The sequence below is a fragment of the Mercenaria mercenaria genome, chromosome 19 (genome assembly GCF_021730395.1).
Source record: "Mercenaria mercenaria strain notata chromosome 19, MADL_Memer_1, whole genome shotgun sequence".
NCBI lineage: Eukaryota > Metazoa > Mollusca > Bivalvia > Venerida > Veneridae > Mercenaria > Mercenaria mercenaria.
In genome coordinates, this window is record NC_069379.1 from 30,775,331 (window position 1) to 30,795,787 (window position 20,457).

Consider the following 20,457-nt stretch of genomic DNA (forward strand, 5'->3'; position numbering starts at 1 on the left):
GCGCTATCCGCCTGATAGTACTGTATGCCGCGTGACGTGATTTTACGTTTGTAAGAGTACCAACGATTGGACTGCTGTCAATGTCAACTAATGAAAATATTTTACTCTAAAGATTTATAAAACCCAGAAGCGATCGAAAAAAATCAAACTATTTATTATTTAAGCATGTTTTTTTTAAATATACTCATCACTAAATATCGGAATTAGAATTATTGCCCGCTTTATCCTCTCATTCTATTATACCGTAGAATCTTTCTTTTTAATTCAGTATTTTTAATTTTATTAAATAAAATATAATTTTGTTCTTTCATAATGTCATTTGCTTTAAAGTTTAGCAACAGATGATATTTCAATAAATATAAAATAATCAAATAATGGCTGTTTTTCTATTCCAATCTTTCTTGAATATTGCAGTTTTCCATATTCATGTGACTTCAGTTGGCCTGTAAAACAATATTGCAAATCCAAATAATAGTAAATTTTAAATTATTGATTAGATCATGAATTGTAGTATCAGTTGTGAAAATTTCAGTTTTATTCATCTTTTATAAACAGATGTTTGTTCCTAATTTTGATCAAAGAATGCCTAGATCTTATCGATTATTGATTATCAGTGAAAATCCACAGGCATACAAAGCAGATAAATTGATAAGTGGCTCAGGAATGTATCGGAAAATTGATACCAGTAATTAAGCGGCGATATGGCTGCAGGTATTAATGAGTTAAAAAATGTTGGAAAAAAATCCCATTGGATTTTTGAAAAGTTTTCAGGAGACCGCTATTTGATACAAATTACGTTTTCATATACATTATATACAATAACCATTCGTTTATACAACACACTTTGAACAAAAAAATGTTTTCCGCCCGGAAAAAAATCCAGCATGCCAAAATATGGGAAAAAAATCCAGTTGGATTTTCAAAAATTCCAATTGGACGCCATATATCCGATTGGAAATTGGAAAAATCCAATTGGACAATTTTTTTAAATCATCTTTTTTGTACATAAGAAAACTAAAACTAATGCAAAACTATATCATTTATTGCTCATTGGCCATCCAAGCTAAAACAGAAGTTTCTATGTCACTTAGAAATGGTAGCGAAGTTTGCCAAAATCCTGGTGTTGCAAAGATATCCTGGTGGCTGTTACAGGATGAAAATTGTAGTCGCTCATTATTGTATATTTCCGGATTCAAATTGTTTAATTTTATGAGAATTTCATAACGTTTTTTTATGCAACAAGAAATAAAACAAATTGGAACTTTATGTCGTGTGCGTCTTTCTAACGTCACAACACGTCTGACATCATGTTCTTTTACGCCCGTCTGTTTCCCGCGCTGAGATTAAAATTTGTTGCAAAATGCATATCTTATCGTAATTAAACATAATTAAAACAGAAGGTTTGTTTGCTTTTCGTGAATATGGAATATATCTCACCTCTAATTGAGAAAATTTTCACATTTTTACTCGCGCTACGCGTTCATCAAAATATTCAAAACAAACAAATAACCCATATAAAATTATCTATAGAAGCAAATAAGACAGGTGGAATAAGATGTTAGACAAGTAAAGAAAAAGTGAATTGGTCAGTTTGAAAAACACCGTAAAACATAATTCGGTTTTAATTAACAGGCATTCAAGCAGTCAGTGTATCGGCATTTTTAATCTTGTTTTGGACAAATGTCCATAGTTTCGTTGCAGTGTCTGCACAATTATCCCGTTGTAACACATCACAGTATGAGACTTCAGAATAACTAACGAAACTTAAGTCATCTGATCTTGTCGTTTCTCAAATATAACTTAACATCATATTGCCCTAGTCAAAGTGAGAGGTAACCAGGTAGTTTACACGGATTTTGCTATCTTATCTTTCAGAAAGTCTGAGCAAACTGTGTCTGCTATTATATTGCTTTATTTCATTCATTCCTTGCAACTAAAGAGACTTTCATTAATTTCCATTCATAATTTAACAAACGAGGTCGAGAAGTTACATCTGTAGCAAGAAAAAGAACATTATTCATTTTTAAAAAAGTCAAATGTTTACACTTTACAAGTTCCTTATTGTTAATTTCGTGATTTTCAGTGTTATATTAATAAGGACTCTACTTCACCAATCATGTGACACAGATTAATGAATCTACTGGTAAATCTATCGATATATTCATTTTATCATGCGTAACTTTTGTTACCTCTATTCCATATTTTGCTGCATCCTGCCATATGTTTCTCAGTCTATAACTTCCACCTCCAACCACTATAATGAATTTTCCATTCATCAGGTTACGCTGAGACACCTCGTCCATATTTTCTGACGTAGTCTTATCCTCTTGTTCCACAATGCTGCCTACTTTATAGCAAAACTCCGGGTTAGTGTCATTTTCTTCTCCAAATTTGTCCATGTCTGGTTTCGAATCCAGTATAAAATCCAACGTCTTATTTATTCCTACTCGTGTGACTTTCTCTTCCGACAGATTTTCTTCAGATTTGAATTAAGTTGACCCTTGTTCACATTAAAAAGCAGTCCCGCTGGAACGACTTATTCGTGAATTGAGAAAAGATAATAGGTAAGGGTAGATTTCTCGGAAGCACAGAACACCAAAAACACAGCCCCAGAGCCACGCATTTGCATAGGAGGCCCACAACAAAAAGAAGCTGTCATGGAAAAATATTTCAGACGGGTTGCTTCAAACATTCAAGTACATATTAATTTATGCTAAATATTGATGGAGGGAAAGGAAATGGAAAGGGGCAAAATAGGGTCGGGGGGAGGAACCCGAAAGGGAAAGTTGAACAAGAACGAATATACAAGGGAATGCCATGTTCTTTAAAAACAGCCGCACTACAACGTATACCACAGTAGCACAGACACTCATATACCAAAGATAAACACACAACTACGATCAACAGAATAACATAGAAAAAAGAAACAAGCAACACATAAGAAAACAGTAGGGCACCGTTATAGACTCACAATCATACAAACACACCCACACAAGTAGGAAAAGACAATCAAGTACCGTCTTAGGTTTCGACTGCCAAAACAAGGGGGAGCCACGACAACTGTAGCGTAAATGCAAGGAAAAGGAGAGGGCAATAGGGGGAGTGAGGCGGAGGAAAAACGCTAACAACAAACAAGAAAACATACGCAACAAACAATACAAGACAGACAAAACAACCTGTTGAAAATAGAGGCACCGCCTTGAAACGGTCAGTAACCTATATAAAGGAAACTGGGGGTTTAAACGCGTTTAGAGCATGCCAACCCCGCACTTACCATATTTTCAACAAGTTAAACAACGCAATATAAATAAAATCCCCGCTGAGAAAGGCTCTAATATTAGTTCAAAAATATCAGATAAATAAAGCAAAACGTGAAATTAAGGTAAATATAAGGTATAATTACACCAACGTACTGAACAACTTGTCTGAAGTCAGAGAAACAGGAGCCTATCTTTTAAGGACACGGCTAAGGAAACTGTAAGACTAAAATCAACTCCCTCTGTTCATTGTATGTAGGATTTAGGGAAAAGCATCATGGAGTCCTACACTTTATTAGTAATCGCACCATCAAATAGGAAAGCGTAGCAATTAACTGTAGAGGGGTCAATCACTAAAGATGCAATGTGCTTTACGATTTTCGCATCGTATCCTATTTTAATAAATTTTTAACTAGTTTTACAAATATTTGATTAAAATAAGGGGTATGTTTAATTTTACGAATTTTATAAACTACACCTCCATAGTATTCCGGGTGTGTAAGTCCAAATTTTAAAAGTGTTTTAAGAGAAAGCATATGTATGTATACTTATATTCATAATAAAATATTTGAAGCAGAGTGATCAATGTTTCATTACGAAAATGATTTTATTATCTTTGAGTCTATTTTATTCAACTGTATCACAGAAGTTGGTACATGTTTGTGTCTTTATAATACTTAAGATAGCATGCGCCTCAATCGATGTTCAAAGGGTTCCGTTTCGATAATTTTTTTCAAACGCAATTCGTCATATTTCTAATTTAACGCGTATTTTACATTTGTGATATTTCTGTAACCTCTCTCTCAAAAACTAACATAATGATGAAAGCGTAATTTGCTATCGATTTAAGGAAAAAACTTACGGAGTCCTCGTAATACCATGTTACGTTACCCCTACCTCTAAATTGCAAGCTAATTTAACTTTGGTTTTCCACTCATATATCTCTTTTCAAATCTTAGTATCTTAAAGCCTCATTCATCAGAGTTTCGACAGAGAAAGATATTTTTTTTATCAAAATAGGTCTTTAAAACTGTATTAATAGCCACTTCTATGCGAAATTATTCCAATGCAGAATATATAACATGCCTCAATGCGACAACTCACTGGCGCCAGACCAGAAAGAAAATGCCAATGTACATGTTATACCCTACCCCTAGGTATTCTATAATAACCATTGTCATGAACGGGAAAATATACTAACCCGTTTCAATCGCGCATTCCATACCTAAAGCACGCAGTTCGGTAAATGTGTACTATGGATATCAAACAAGTGGTAATTTATCTTCCATTGTGTACCCATTTCTTCAATACTTCTTATCTTAGAAAAACAACGCGTAGTTTATAGCTTTTTTTCAACGTTACACAAAAAAACTTGCTTGACCTTCCCTGGCGAAGTTCCGTTCTAGATTACAAAACCATTTTGATTGGCTGTTGTGAAAATCTATGTCAACTGTTATTTTACTACACGTGTTCGCTGATATGTGAAAATGCAGCCTAAATGTGCAAAATGAATAAAATAAATAGAACAGATGTATACCAATGTATGATTTCAAATTAAAAATCATATACAAGATGAATTTCAGTCATCATTTCGAGTTTTAGTGTAAAATTGTGATTTTTTTAATTCTGTTTTTGTTTGTTTACGTTTCGCCTAACATGTGCATACTGCCGTGTAACGTTGACGAAAGCATAAAATATGTCGATAATCTCAGCAATATTGAATATTGAGACAATGTGACTGGTGCACGTTAGAAGATAAATTATCGTTGTTCAATATACTAGGTACCCATTCACCGAACTGCGCGTTTAAGTTGAGAAATGTACGATTGAAACGGGTTAGTATATTTTCCCGTTCATGACCATGGTTCTAATAGAATACCTAGGGGTAGGGTATAACATGTACAGAGGCATTTTCTTTCTGGTCTGGCACCAGTGCGACAACTGTGCTTAACATACGGATCATGTCATTTTTTAAATTAGCTTTGAATATAGATTTTCTATATAATAAAGGTTATGTTTTCATCTTTTTTATTGAAGGTACCAATAAAGAAGTTTTCCGTTCTAGTACACTGCTAAAAATGAATTAATGCATAATTATACAGTCATATGGGAAAATTAGACCCATCAATTTTTCACAAGAGTGAAAATATTCAATATAGCACAAATGAGTCCTGAACTTTATTCTTATTCATGGAAAAGGTATTATAGGTATTTAAGCTTTGCTTACGATGTGATGATATTCAATATAATATTAAGTTTCTAATGAATATTTAACTTTTAAAAAGAAAATGGTCCTTTTAGGGTATACATTTTGTACTTTATGTCTGTCTGTCTACAATTAGATACGTAGTAAATACGGATAATTTGCTGAAATTAGTTCTGTTTGATAAAAAAATAAGTAATTTATTATTTGCCCTTTAACATCACTGCAAACGGCTTGGTAATCTATATATTTATTTAACTATTGTTTCATATTATCTTCACTTTTCTATGTAAAGAAAAAAAAGGTCTTTTTAAGCTTTTTTTCTTTGACGAATATATTACGGATATACCAATTAGTGGACGCCCCATAATATTATTTTGTTTACGATCAATAGTCAATTTTATACAGCTGGAAAATCGAAATTCAAATTTTTAAAATGAACAATTCGAGCCCGCTTCGACTCCGGGTCTGAATGGAGCTGAATTCCGATATTCGAGCTGGCATAAGATCCTATTAAGCTAGTTAGAAAAAAGAGCCACGTCTAATGACTTGATTATAAATGTGCAAAAGGTTATTTGATTTCACACCAAACTGTTTAAAACCTGTATTTCATTATAATAATTATCAAATAAAGTGTAATAATAGCGAGCTTCTATCTGATCGTAAATTATATTTGCAAGGTGATTATATATATTTTGTTGTCATATAATGTGTTTGCTTAGAATACCGTTATAACGTTATAGTATTTAGGTTCCGATTGGTTGACCAATTTATTTCTGTTAAAGACGCGCCACAAAATAACAGTACCTAGTTACAAATTGACAGGGACATATATAAGGTCAAGACAATGTCTTCAATGCCTAAATATATTATAAAATAAATGTAGCAGTATGTACTGTACATGGTGTGTTAAAGTGAGTTTATGCCATACTTTGCTTGTTTCTACAGTGCTTTTTGTGCTATGTTTTTAAAACTATGCTGAAAAAAGACTGACTTAATAAGTTTGCAGGTGACGTTGTGGAATCACATTATTTTAGGGAGGGCCTAAATTGTCCACCTGTCATCTTGTCTAATAGCTGTATTATACCATCAATATCAGAATGATTTGCTCGAAGTTCAAGTTCATTTGGGCGGAAAAAGTAGGTCACTAGGTTGTGGTAGATCTTTAATAAAATTTATCGTTGCAAACACTGTAAATGAGCCTTCATAATATTTGTTAAATCCATATGATCATCAATGTTAATATAACGATACATAGGCGAAGAACGGAGTAGACCGAGAATTGCCGAACAGTCTCGACAGTCAATTTACCTGTATATGCACTAAGTCTTGTACAAAAAGACGTCGTTACTATAAAATATCATAGATCAACGTGTGGCCGTATCCTTATAAACTTCTGAGAAGTGCACCGCTAAATTGTTTGAAATTTTGACATCTCAAACGCTTATAAAAATGTAAATATTGAAATCTTACATATATACACGTACTCATACAAAACCTAATATCTCTTATACACGAAACAAGGGGTTGCAAGTTTTAGCCGCCGGTCCTCCTAACAAAGTTACGACTCTTGAGTCGTCCATATAGATAATAGCAACACAGAATTAAAAATGAGATTTACCAGCTCTACTCTATTTGTGATATTTGCTAGGTTTCTTATGTTAGGAAACAATAAAGTAAAACTATATGGGATATGTGTCTATTATGTCTCTATGCATACAGATGTAACGTTCTTAACACACATCTCTGGATAGCCTAAAACTCTTTGCAAATGATAGTCTTTCAATCTAGCCAAGTTGCTAAATAAATAAACCTCTTCAGAGCAACAGCATCCTTACAACAAACATACTCCATATGCCCTTTATTTCAAATCGGAATGTCCGACTACTCTCTTCCATGTAAAATTTGCAATAATGTTTAAAAATCAATAATGTTTATTCGAACATGATAACAAAAGGTCTTTCAAATATTCGGAAGTTTTAATAACTTAGGCAAATAATTTTTGGCGCGTTGTGCTATGTTGAAATGAATATTCCTCATTTATCCTTTTCATATGTGCCGATGTCGGTTAGGTTCTGTATACCCCAGTATTATTTTCTGAAGACTGAAGACGGCTATTTTTATTTAATTATACTAAGAAAAATCAAACAGTACAGTTTGTCTAAAAAGGGGTTATGCAGTAAAAATACTCAATTGCAGTACCTTGTGATTAGGGGCTAGGTGTAGCGTTATATAATTTGTACGAAGATATGAATTCGGTGGCCCCGTTTCTTCAGTCGACAGAAAATAAATCATTCTTCATTTTATTAGGTTTGTTTTTGTTCGTGTCAAATTTTATCATTATATGGGTGTTACATGAAATAATATTGAGGGATTTTTTTTATTTAAAACTCAACGTCATATTTGTCGCCTTGATGTCACTTTAACTCCCTGAGGCCGATATCGTAACATATCTGCTGCGGCGAGATAAGAATTACCACCTAACGTCGAAGAACATTTTCTGATCTTATCGCAATCTCACGCGCATGCAGTGAATTGAAATCGTGAAGGGAATCATGGGTGATTAAAATAAATTAAGATAAACTTACAAAATCTTCGAAGTTTGAAAAAATATTTTTATATCCTATTTCATCCGTAACCTATATCCAAATAGAAAAATATTTTAACTTCGAAATATTCACAATTTTAACGAACCTTCTGCGTTGAAAATATTTGAACGTTTCTGGTTCGCTTACTTTTTCACATGTAAAGGCATTGAATTCCAATGAATAGAAATACAATATTTACAAAGAACATTTACATAATCATACTTAAAATTGACACCCGTTTTTGTGTGAATATCGATCATGGTTAATTTTGATGTATATATGTACACAAACGTTTTGTGACACACGCTGAGACAGTTAAGTTATATTTACATTTACCTTTATAAAATACAAAAACAACGTGACTACATAAACATATGTCACGTTGTTTTTATATTTTATAAAATATGTTTTGTTGTGTTCATGTTTTTCAGTTTGTATTGTGTTCGATGTAAGTGTACGAATATTTCAGCCTTCTAAAGCTTAACTTTTTCCGACCATTCATTTAACTGATAATGGAATTTCAACGTCTGAATCATCATCGGACGGAACTAATATGTCAGAAGCTGCATGATAATGAATATTTTCTTTATTTTAAGAAAGATTTTTGGCAGACGACATTATTTTACTCCTTTGAAATACAGTATGAACGAAGCACAGTGGATTTCGTCTTTACATGGCCGCATAATTGCAAACACTTATTTTAACAAGGGAACTAATTAGCACTAATTATAACATCTAAGAAATAATACCCAGTATGCAAAAATAATTTTGCTTTTGCCAAGATTATCAAAAATTAACAAGTACATGTCACAATCAGCATGATCGCGGTGCCGCGACTATACTCGTCAATCGCCGTCCTGGGGAGTCCTGATAACGCGCGTATAGTCGGATATCGACGCTACGGGGGTAGAAAATATTACGCCTATAGTCGCATTTCGGCCCCAGGGAGTTAACGTAAATAATTATCAACTTCAACTTTCAAATGACATTCACAAATTTTACACCACTTTAAAGACTTTTTGATATGGAAATCTGATGAATAATAAGCAAATCGATACATCAAAAATGCAAAATAGGCATTAAATGAGAAATATGCTTAATTTCATATAAAACAAAATGTCGAAACCGAACCCTTTAACTTAAACTTAGGCGCATTCCACCTCAAGTCCTCTGTTTGAAATTGATATATACCTTTACAAACGTTATAAATGTCAGATTTTATATTTTCAATTGGACAGAGTCTGGTGTTAGTATGTTCTATAGCGGTCAAATTTAAAAATGTTTTGGCAAGTTGAAGTGAAGACCAAAGACATGTACGAGCACCTAGGTGATATCACTCACATACCGTTCCCCTTTTTGATTCCAGAAAAAGACCAAATGTCCAATTTTGCAATATACATAATATGCTATACATACCGTTCCCAAAGATGACTCCTATGGAAAAAGATTGGCGCAATATTCCAATTCACAAAATATGTGTCACACTTGCCATGAAACGTTTATAGATTAACAATGTCTATTAATGTAAAAAACGAACAAAATATAGAAAGAGTTTGCATCGAAAATCCAGCTTTAGTTTAATTGTAAATATTTTAGCAAAATATCTTCTATTAAGGGTCTCCGATATGTGGCACTTAAAAGCAACACTTGTTATCAGATATATAATGAATTCAAAATCATCGCATCAATGAAACTTAAGGTTAAATGTTTAGTAATAAACATGACATAAAAAAGTAATAAATATAATTTACCTGAATACATAAAGCGTGACAAGCAAGTGAAAACATATTGAAAGACAAATTTTAAGGTCGTTGATTTCAAATCACTTACCCGTCACCGATGAGCACTCAAGCCTCAAGCGGGGCGTTTGATTTTTCATGTGCGAAAGTCATCCGGCTTGCTTCGGTTCTTTCCAGTTGCCCGCCTGTGATGAAATAATGTACAGGACTGGCACTCTGGGACTTCCTCCACCATCAATAGCTGAAAAGTCATCATATGACCTATTATTACATACTCAGTTATACATTCCGTTAAGTTACAGTGGAACCTGAAAAGTGAATATTTTTTTCCATTTTGACGTTCCAGTTTAATATCGGGTGCGTGACGTCATTTGTGACGTCAGTTCAATGCATGTCGTCACGTTCAAAAGTTCTTTAGCGACGATATTTTCAGTTTTACACAGGCTTAAGAACAAATTTCTATCATTTATATAATAATTACAATTGTAATGTGTGTATGTAATAAAAAGATTATTAGATTTGCATCGAGAAATATGCATTCGTTCAGTTTCGAGGAATAATATCGCGCTCTTAAACTCGCGCAATATTTCCGCTGCAGAACTCGTGCATTTTTCTCAATACATATCTAATATCTCTATGACCTATGATTTTGTCGGTTTGACATTCAATTCATATGAGTATACTGAATACTTATGCAAATTTAAAGATCTGACACTTTATTAGCGTAAATAAGGTATTTATCGTAAAAAATAGTTTGAGTTGAAATATAATCATTCCCATTGCATTCTGTGCTTTTTAACTTCTTATATCTTGGTTCTCCTCTTCGGGCGAGACTACGATCGGAAGTTTGTTCGCAATGTAGTAGCTTCAGCACAGAATCAGATGACCGCAATAACTAAATGCAACGGTAAACGTGTTTGTTAGCATAAGGTCGTCTTCAATTTGTTTAAAATTGCTTATCTGCTATGCGTAAAATCCTTATCTTAATAAAAAAGCACAAATTGGTACAATTGTTGTCTTCTACTTAATTATTTATTTTAAGGTTGGGTAAATACTTTTTTCTTGACATTTGAAATGAACGATGATGTAGTTCGAAAGTATGTTTTAATTCTGTTTTGATCAACTGACAGGTTTTATAAGAGGCTTGTTTCTTTGCATGCTATATTTGTAAATTACTACCTGGTTGGAAAATAACAACATTTTGATTGTACGAAAATGTGCTTGGTTGACATTATCCAGTTTGTTTTATTTCATTTAACGACTTTGTTTATGAAATACATTGATCATAAACTGTCGATGAATGCTAGCCAACATTTGAAACTACTCGACTGAAACATTGTGTGGGTTTTGGATGACGTGAAAACTTTGTAAACATAAATGCATTTTGTTATCTTTTCAATTTATTTATTTGTTGGGTTTAACGTTGCACCGACATAATTATAGGTCATATGGCGTCTTCCAGCTTTCATGGTGGAGGAAAACCCAGGTGCCCCTACGTGCATTTTTTCAATACGAGCGGGCACATGTTCAGAACCACTGACCTTCCGTAAGCCAGCTGGATGGCTTCCTCACATGAAGAATTCAACGCCCTGAGTAAGGCTCGAACCCACGTCGATGAAGGACAAGTGATTTGAAGTCAGCGATCTTAACCATTCGGCCACGGAAGCACCGTTATCTTTCAAGGAACAGTTGTTGCATTATTTTTATCTAAAACATTCATCATTCATTAGATTTACATCGATTAGATATGGTACAAATGTATCCATTTCATTTGTTGAAAAGTTTATATCATCAACAAATTATGTGGATAATCTCTTGAAATTTAGATAATGTATATTCTATAATACCGGGAAATAACTCAGAGATTTTAGTTAATTTGGACTCGAGCTTTCCTTTTTTATTTGATCTTCGTTTTCTATTTTCTATTACCGTTTTCGTAAGGGTTTTCATGAAGATATTTGTTTTTAAAATTAATAGATACCAATACGGCTTTTTAATCCCAGTATTTTAGTCTATGTTTCGAGAACTTTATTAACAGCGCAACAACTATTCGTTAACATTATTACGTCGATTGTATTTTCTGCTTCAGAATCTATAACAGCGTTAGAATGTGCACTCGATCTTTTATTTTCAATTGTACTTATGATAAGAATGTTTATCTTTTCGTTAATGACGTATACATGTTATTAAATACTTCTCCAATCCCTAAATGTGGATCACAAAGCCTTAGAAGCGTCATTATTTATTTTTGTCTGAAACGTAGTTTTTCATCAGCTGCGCCGAAGTTATGGAATGCTCTTCCGGCTACAATTAGAGATGCTAAAAGCTTGGATGTTTTCAAACGATCATTGAAAACACACTTTTTCTTCAAGGTCTATTGCAACTCACTTTTCACTGAAAAACAATCTTTGCAATGGAACTTATTTCCTATTGTTTATTGTCCTTTAAAATATCTAGTACAAAAATGCAGAGTAAAACCTAATTCAGGCTAAATACCTTTTATATAATATATTTTTTGTGTTGTATTGTATGTCCATATCATGCAGTTTGTACAGCGCTTTTAAACGTTTATTTTATAGATGAAAAGAGCGCTATAAAAATCTGGTAAATAATAATAATAATAATAATAAAATTCTGTCCCTTTTTATCTTAGCATTTTTTGGAATTCATACGTTGCAATGCTCTTTATTGAAAGAAAAACTCTAACTGGTAAATGTGCTACAACAACAGTCAGAACAAGGTTATTTGTAATACCGATATATACCGTGCTCTTCCTGTTCATTTAAACCATGACAACAGTTAGGGCATGGTTATCCATAGTACATATATTTACCTTGATCCAGCAGTTGTTATCGAACCACAACAACAGCCAGAACATAGCCATCTGTAATACTGATATAAACCATGCTCATCCTGTTGTTAACAAACCATGATAACAGGTAGAGCATGGTTATCTATATAACTCATATATACCGTACTAAATCTTTTGCTACCGAACCACCACTACAGTGGGGACATGTTTAACTATATTACTGATAAATACTACTCTCTTCCTATAGTACTCATATATCATGTTACAGTTGCTGCTACCGAACCATAACTACAGTACGGCTGCTGTTATCAAACCACGAAAAGAGTCGGTGCATGGTTATTTATATTACTCTTGTATACCATGTTCCAGCTGTTGCTACTGGTGGTCATGGTAAACCGTCGTGTGAGTGGAACGATGCTCTATCTACTATTTTTTAAACGTGGCGAAAATCGCTTCCAAAGTTTAACTCTCGTCTAGTTTCTTTATGTCTGGGCGAAAAAGATGATAAATATATCTACTTGTTCTTTGCGTTTAGTTCTTTCAGATTGTAAATGCTTTCAAATACCTTTCGTTTTTACTTTTCTGCAATTATACATTTTTCACTTTGGAGATAGAGCAAATTTGAAAAAAAAATTTAAAAATGTTAAAGGTGTATTGCTCTATCGGGACATAGAGCACTGTAAATTTACAAAATTGGACATAGAGCAAGATAATATTTATTACAATTGTATATGGAAAATAGGGCAAGAGCTCTTAAACAGTAATTACAGTCGTTGTACTCATTTTGAAATTATTTAAAGGAGGATTGGTTTTGGTTTTAGTATCGTCAAACTGACACAATATTATAGGCCATATTGCAACTTTTAAGATTGTCATTGTAGAGGAGGACTCTAAGTGCATTATTTTTGGCACGGGCGGATACCTGGGTATATGACTTCCTTCGTGTCAGCTAGATGGCTTCCTCACATGAAAAAGCGAGGTTTCAAACAGTGGTGAGGGGCAGGTGTTCAAAAATCAGAAGATTTGGACTGATCTGCCAGTTTTTTACCATGCTGTCCAAATTGTCCAGAGTTAACTAAACTACTACGCTACAGACGACATAATTGACTATTAAACTAGGCATATTTGTCGAAATTATTTGCAGATGGATATTCGTAAAACCCTATCGTAGTATTGTGTTAAACAACAACAAAAAGATTTTGAAGTTTAATTACTCAGTGACCGCAATAATTATCATCAACAATGAAAAACAGATCTAAAATCGTTTTTAGTCGTAACTATTCTACATGTATTTGCCAAATACAACTAGATTTTCATTACGCTGAGTAAGATTGTCCATGTTTTGTTATCGGTTGGCATTAAGTTTGACATAATACTAAGCATTATAACAATACCTAATAACATTGTCTTTGCAATTAAATATTCTCAGTAATAACTGTATTCTTTCACAAAACAACAGTTTTTATATTATGTTCAATTTCTGCATGTAACACAATGTGTTATTCATGTCTCTTTTTAGTTATTAGTATAGGTGGATTGTACGGCGTCCATCGTCCGTCTTCCTGCGTCAACAATGTACTTAAAATTCTTCTCCTCTGAAACTACTGGTTACATTTATACCAAAACTTGGTCAGTAGAATTTTCAGATAGATCTCTATCAAGTTTGATCAAATGGTTAATCTTTGCCCCTTTAAGGGCCGCCAGAGCAGAAAAAAAAAGGAAAAAACATTTAAAGAACTTCTCATGAACCTCTTGGTGGATCTTCATCAAACATAGTCTGTAGCATCATTTTAATATCCTCTCCCAAATTTGTTCAAATGGGGACGATTGGCCCCTTTGAGGGGTTACCAGAGCTAAAATTAGAAATGTCTTTAAATGATTTCTTCTCATGAACCACTCGATGGATCTTCTTCGAACTTGATTTGTAGCATCATTATAAGAATCTTCACCAAAATTGTTCTGTTGGGGGCATTTGGTCCCTTTCAGGGGCTGTTAGATTTCAAAATAAAAATACCTTTAAACGACTTCTCATGAACCACTTGATGGATATTCACCAAACTTGGTCTAGAGATCAGTATAAGGTCCTTTCTCAAATTTGTTTGATTAAGGGCACTTTGTCCCTTTTAGGGGCAACTAGAGCTACAAATAGAAATACTTTCTTGTCATGAAACCGCTTGACGGATCTTCATCAGAGATGGCCAGTGGCATCATTGGAGGGCTCTCTTCCAATTTTATTCAAGCGGAGGCTGTTTGCTCTTTCTAGGGCTAAAATTAAACTACCTTTAATGACTACTTCTAATGAATCACTCAATGGATTGTCATCATTCTCTGTTCGTAGCATCATTATAAGGTCCCTCCATTTCTTTTTAATTGTGGGTAGGGATGGGGGCACTTGGCCTTCTAAAGGGCCACTAAACCTAAAGCTAAAAATGCCCTTAAATGACTACTTCTCAACCGCTTGATGGACCTTTATCAAACATTTATTAGGTCTTTTAACAAGACTTAAAAATAGACATATCTTTTACTAAATTCCTCTCTAACTCCTGAATGGGTCTTCATAAAACCTTGTCTGGAGCATCATTATAAGGTCCTTTACCATGTTATGTCTTATAGTCAAATAGGGACACTTTGGCCCTTTTAGGGACCACTAGAGTTGAAAAGGAAATAACTTTAAATGATTTCTTCCTATGGTTATGTGTTTTGGTGCGTGACAGCAAAATGATCATGATAAAAAATAATGACCAGCTTAAAAGATTTTCACCAACCCTAGTTAGAAGCAAAGTCAGATTGTTAAGGTTTTCTTCAGTTGAAGGATTTAGGCCAATTTAGGCCTCTTGTTAACTTTTCACATAATTCTGACAATTAAATCAAGGCTCAAAGATATTACATCGCATATAATATGTCCCGGTCATACCTTTCATACTAATATTATTGTATATATTCATTTTAGTTTCTGCATGTCGTACTCAAAACTGGTGGCATACATTTCAACTTAATACTGAGTATCATAACAAGAATTCATAGCATTAATTTTACAATTAACCATTTGCAGTCACAGAACATATGTTTCATATTCCGCGGTACAGTTACATCATGTGATACTTTAATAGTTTTGTGGCATTGATTTTGATTCACACCAACCATTTGTAATAAGTATTGATTACTTGAAATTCTAAGAAACATCTATTCTCTCTCACAAACACAGTCGTTATTTATATTCCTCACAGTTTCTTCATGTACGTACTTTCATTTAGCATCCGTTTGAATTTCACCATTGCATTCCCTGTTTGATATTTGTCTTTGTTTTTTAAGTACATTTAATTTTCTCTGGTGACAAGGGTTGCAAGTTTAACGATAGGATTTTTGCATCTGGTAGTAGGGATATTGTACTGCCAGTTCTTGTTGTCCTATACTAAAAAAGTGATCAACAATAAAATTAGTTGGTGCCTTATTGTAACTTTGTAAAGTAAAATATGTTCTGTTTTGGTTTTATTTCTACTGCTTTTAATAGACAATAACACAAATTTGCTTCACGGAAACATGTTTGCAAATATCGCTGTTATATCAGACACGTAGCTGGGACATTTTACATAGTACGCAGAGGTGAAGTGGGAGTCGGGGTATCCTCCCCTTGATTATTTTTTTAATGTGAGAACGGCAAATGGTGCAAATTTTAGCGTATATTTGAAGCATAAATATTGCAAGAATAATTTATCCTTTCTCATTTCTTTTATATAAAATGTATTGTTTTACTAGATGTTCGTGTAATATTGCACATGTAAACTGTGGTTCATGTAGGCCTACATGTGTGCAAATATTTATTCAAAACAGATGGTTCGAGGTAACACATTTTCAAAATATTATTATGACTGGATATATCATTCAAGGGATATGTCTATAAGTATATATATATATGCGATAGTTGTTTACAGGAATTTTGCCATATCGCAAGCTTTGCCATCGTGATTCCGCGCTTCACGTATCGCCTGTCCATGACACGCGAAATGACGACGGCGAAGCGCAAGATCATGATTGCAAAGTGCGAAATCAAGCAATGTTCGTGATTTCACGCTCTGCTTTCTCTATGAATATGAGAAGCGCGAGGCCACGACGGCGAAATGGGAGATTTGAACAATTTCGTGCTTCGCCATTCGCGTATCACCTGCGCATGTTAGCGAAGCGTGAAGAGCGAAATAACGGTGGCGAAGCGAGAGATCACGATGGCGAAGTGCGAAATTAAGAAAATTTCGAGATTTTGCGCTTGTGGTCTCGTGCTTTGCCGTCATGATTTCGTGTTTCGCCGTCGTGATCAAACAGTTCGCTTATCACCTGATGGAGAAGCACAAAACGCAAAATTATGTTTGTGATCTCGTACCTCGCCATTGTGATTTCACGCTAGCAAAATTAATGTATACAGTTAACTTCAAATATAACGAGCACAGTTATAATGAATTTTCGATAAATTTTTGGTTATAAGGAACAATTTAAAATGTCCCTTCAATGTAAAACAAAGTGGTTATAGCAAACATTATTATAGAAACTATCGGGTGTAAGGAACATATTTCCACGTCCCAGTGTTGAATAACATATATTAGGCTATAGCCTAATAGTCCTTTTAAGAAGTTTTATGCAAGGGTTGAACATTAGCACTGGGCAGACATTGTACTAACATACTGATTCATAAAACAAATGTTAAAAACATAGCGTGATGGCTGATATATCTCAACGACATCTAAAACCAAGTACATTGTATTACACTGAAATCTTGATCTGATAAATTTTAAGAATCTTGTTTAAGGTCTTCTGAAATATAATACATATAATTTAGTTACCTATTAGGCCATTGAAAATTATGTAATTACCAATAATAAAGAAAGAAGATATTTATCTCACTGTGAACTGGATGTCACGAACTATCTGAATTAGTCTCTAACCTCGGATGACTTTTACCGGTGTCATACCCGGGCAAGAATAGGGTATAATTATTTGATTTCTAATTGATTTTATTTTCTTCAATAATGTGACCATGGAATAATTGATAATTGTATACACTTAAGTACAATTATAAGATAGGGGCCTATATCAGATATTCTATGGCGTCTGAAAATAACTTAATAACCATTATGCATGAAAATTACGTCTGCAGTATTATATATATCCTATTCAAAATTTCTTTTAGGCTTAAAAGCCACCAATTTCTTTTCAATTTTTGATATTGTGTTATAGTTCTATTATAGAAGTTTGCCTTTTTAAACCGTTAGCATAGACGGCGTACGATTGTAATATTTCACATGTTTAGGATTATTACAAAAAAAGTAATCAAATAGTAGGACAGAGCGCTCTAGATAACGAAATAAATTGCAAAACTGTACCTAAATTGTTAAACAGAATATGAAGTAAGCAATGATTGCGTATGAAGCAACTTCCGTTGCACGATATAGATTTCTTATTGCAACGAAAGAGATTAGCCAGTTTAATTGTGTATGCTTGCCAGATTTTCACTACGTAGCTGCGTATCTATAATATTCAGTGGCATTTCTCAAGATACAGCTTCAGAATGATGAAAATAGCTTCTATCTGAAATCCACATCACTACAGGTTTGTTGAAAAATCTTGCATGTATTTTCTTGCCTATAGCTTGACAAAGCTATGTGTTTGTATAAGTATTAAAATGATAAAAAAATTAAGCTATGTAAGCAATCTCGCCTATGCATGTCGTGTAGATAGGCATTCTCAGTATATTTCAAACATGCTACAACTATGCCTATCCGCCATATTTTGTTGTGATCACTATGTAACTGTGCATTCTATTGGTTAAAATGGAGTTAGAGCAATTCTGGATTAAGTTACCTGGAGATAGAACACTCCTTTACGAAGTCTAATGATGATCGCATGATGTTAGTTTATGTGTATGATTGGTCAGAATAATTTTAAACATTACAGTGCTTTAAGTCCTGGAGATAGAGTACTTAAATCGTAACTGTTACATTCGAACAGAGGACATAGAGCAAAGTAATGCCCAGGATGGATCTTCCTCTATGACGTCAAAAGTTACGTTTTCTTGCTCCAGAACGATAGAGCTCGGCGAGACAAACAAAATGATGTAAAAATCTCATTTTTCCAAAAAATGGAGATAGAGCACTATAAGAATCAGGCGACGAAACTATAGTACTGAAATATATACAATGCTCCAGCTGTTGTCATCAAACTATGATAATAGTTAGAGCATTGTTTTCAATAGAACTCATATATATTGAACCACAACAACAGCCAGAACATATTCATCTGTAATACTGATATATACCATGCTCTTCCTGTTGTTACCAAACCATGACAACAGTTGGGGCATGGTTATCTATAGTACTCATATTTACCATGCTCCCACTGTTATTACTGAACCACAACAACAGCCAGAACATGGTTATCTGTAATACTGATATATACCATGCTCTTCCTGTTGTTACCAAACCATGACAACAGTTGGGTCATGGTTATCTATAGTACTCATATTTACCATGCTCCCACTGTTGTTACTGAACCACAACAACAGCCAGAACATGGTCATCTGTAATACTGATATATACCATGCTCTTCCTGTTGTTACCAAACCATGACAACAGTTGGAGCATGGTTATCTACAGTACTCATATTTACCATGCTCCCACTGTTGTTACTGAACCACAACAACAGCCAGAACATGGTCATCTGTAATACTGATATATACCATGCTCTTCCTGTTGTTACCAAACCATGACAACAGTTGGAGCATGGTTATCTACAGTACTCATATTTACCATGCTCCCACTCTTGTTACTGAACCACAACAACAGCCAGAACATGGTCATCTATAATACTGATATATACCATGCTCTTCCTGTTGTTACCAAACCATGACAACAGTTGGAGCATGGTTATCTACAGTACTCATATTTACCATGATCTCTCTGTTAAGTACTCATATTTACCATGCTCCCACTGCTGTTACTGAACTACAAAAACAACCAGAACATGGTTATCTGTAATACTGATATATACCATGCTCTTCCTGTTGATACCAAACCATGACAACAGTTAGGGCATGGTTATCTGTAGTACTCATATATATCGAAAGACAACAACAGCCAAAACATATGCATTGGTAATACTGATATAAACCATGCTCGTACTGTTGTTACCAAACCATGATAACAGTTAGGGCATGGTTATCTATAGCACTCATATTTATCGTCATCCTGCAGTTGTTATCGAACCACAACAACAGCTAGAACATGACCATCTGTAAAACTGATATATACTTTGCTCGTCCTGTTGTTACCAAACCATGACAACAGTTGGGTCATGGTTATCTATAGTACTCATATTTACCATGCTCCCACTGTTGTTACTGAACCACAACAGCCAGAACATGGTCATCTGTAATACTGATATATACCATGCTCTTCCTGTTGTTACCAAACCATGACAAAGTTGGAGCATGGTTATCTACAGTACTCATATTTACCATCCTTACAGCATCGGAACGGTAGTCCGAGGCCCGGGTTCGAGTAAAGATCTGGCTGCATTTTTTTCCCATCCTGTGACAGTAACGTGTTAAAATCGAAATGATATATTCATTTAGTGATTTGTTTCTGAATAAAACCATTGCTTGTCGTTCAGATGCTAATTATACGATCACTCGTGATATCATTTCTTCGCATCTGAACTCCAAACAATGATTTATTCAGCAACAACCACTAAATGAGATGTACTGTTTCTTAATTAAGTATTGGCGGGAGAGTCGGGTTACATTATCTTCTGTTTTCACAAACTGCCCATGTTTCACATTGTCGATAGAAATTTTGTATTTACACACCACAAC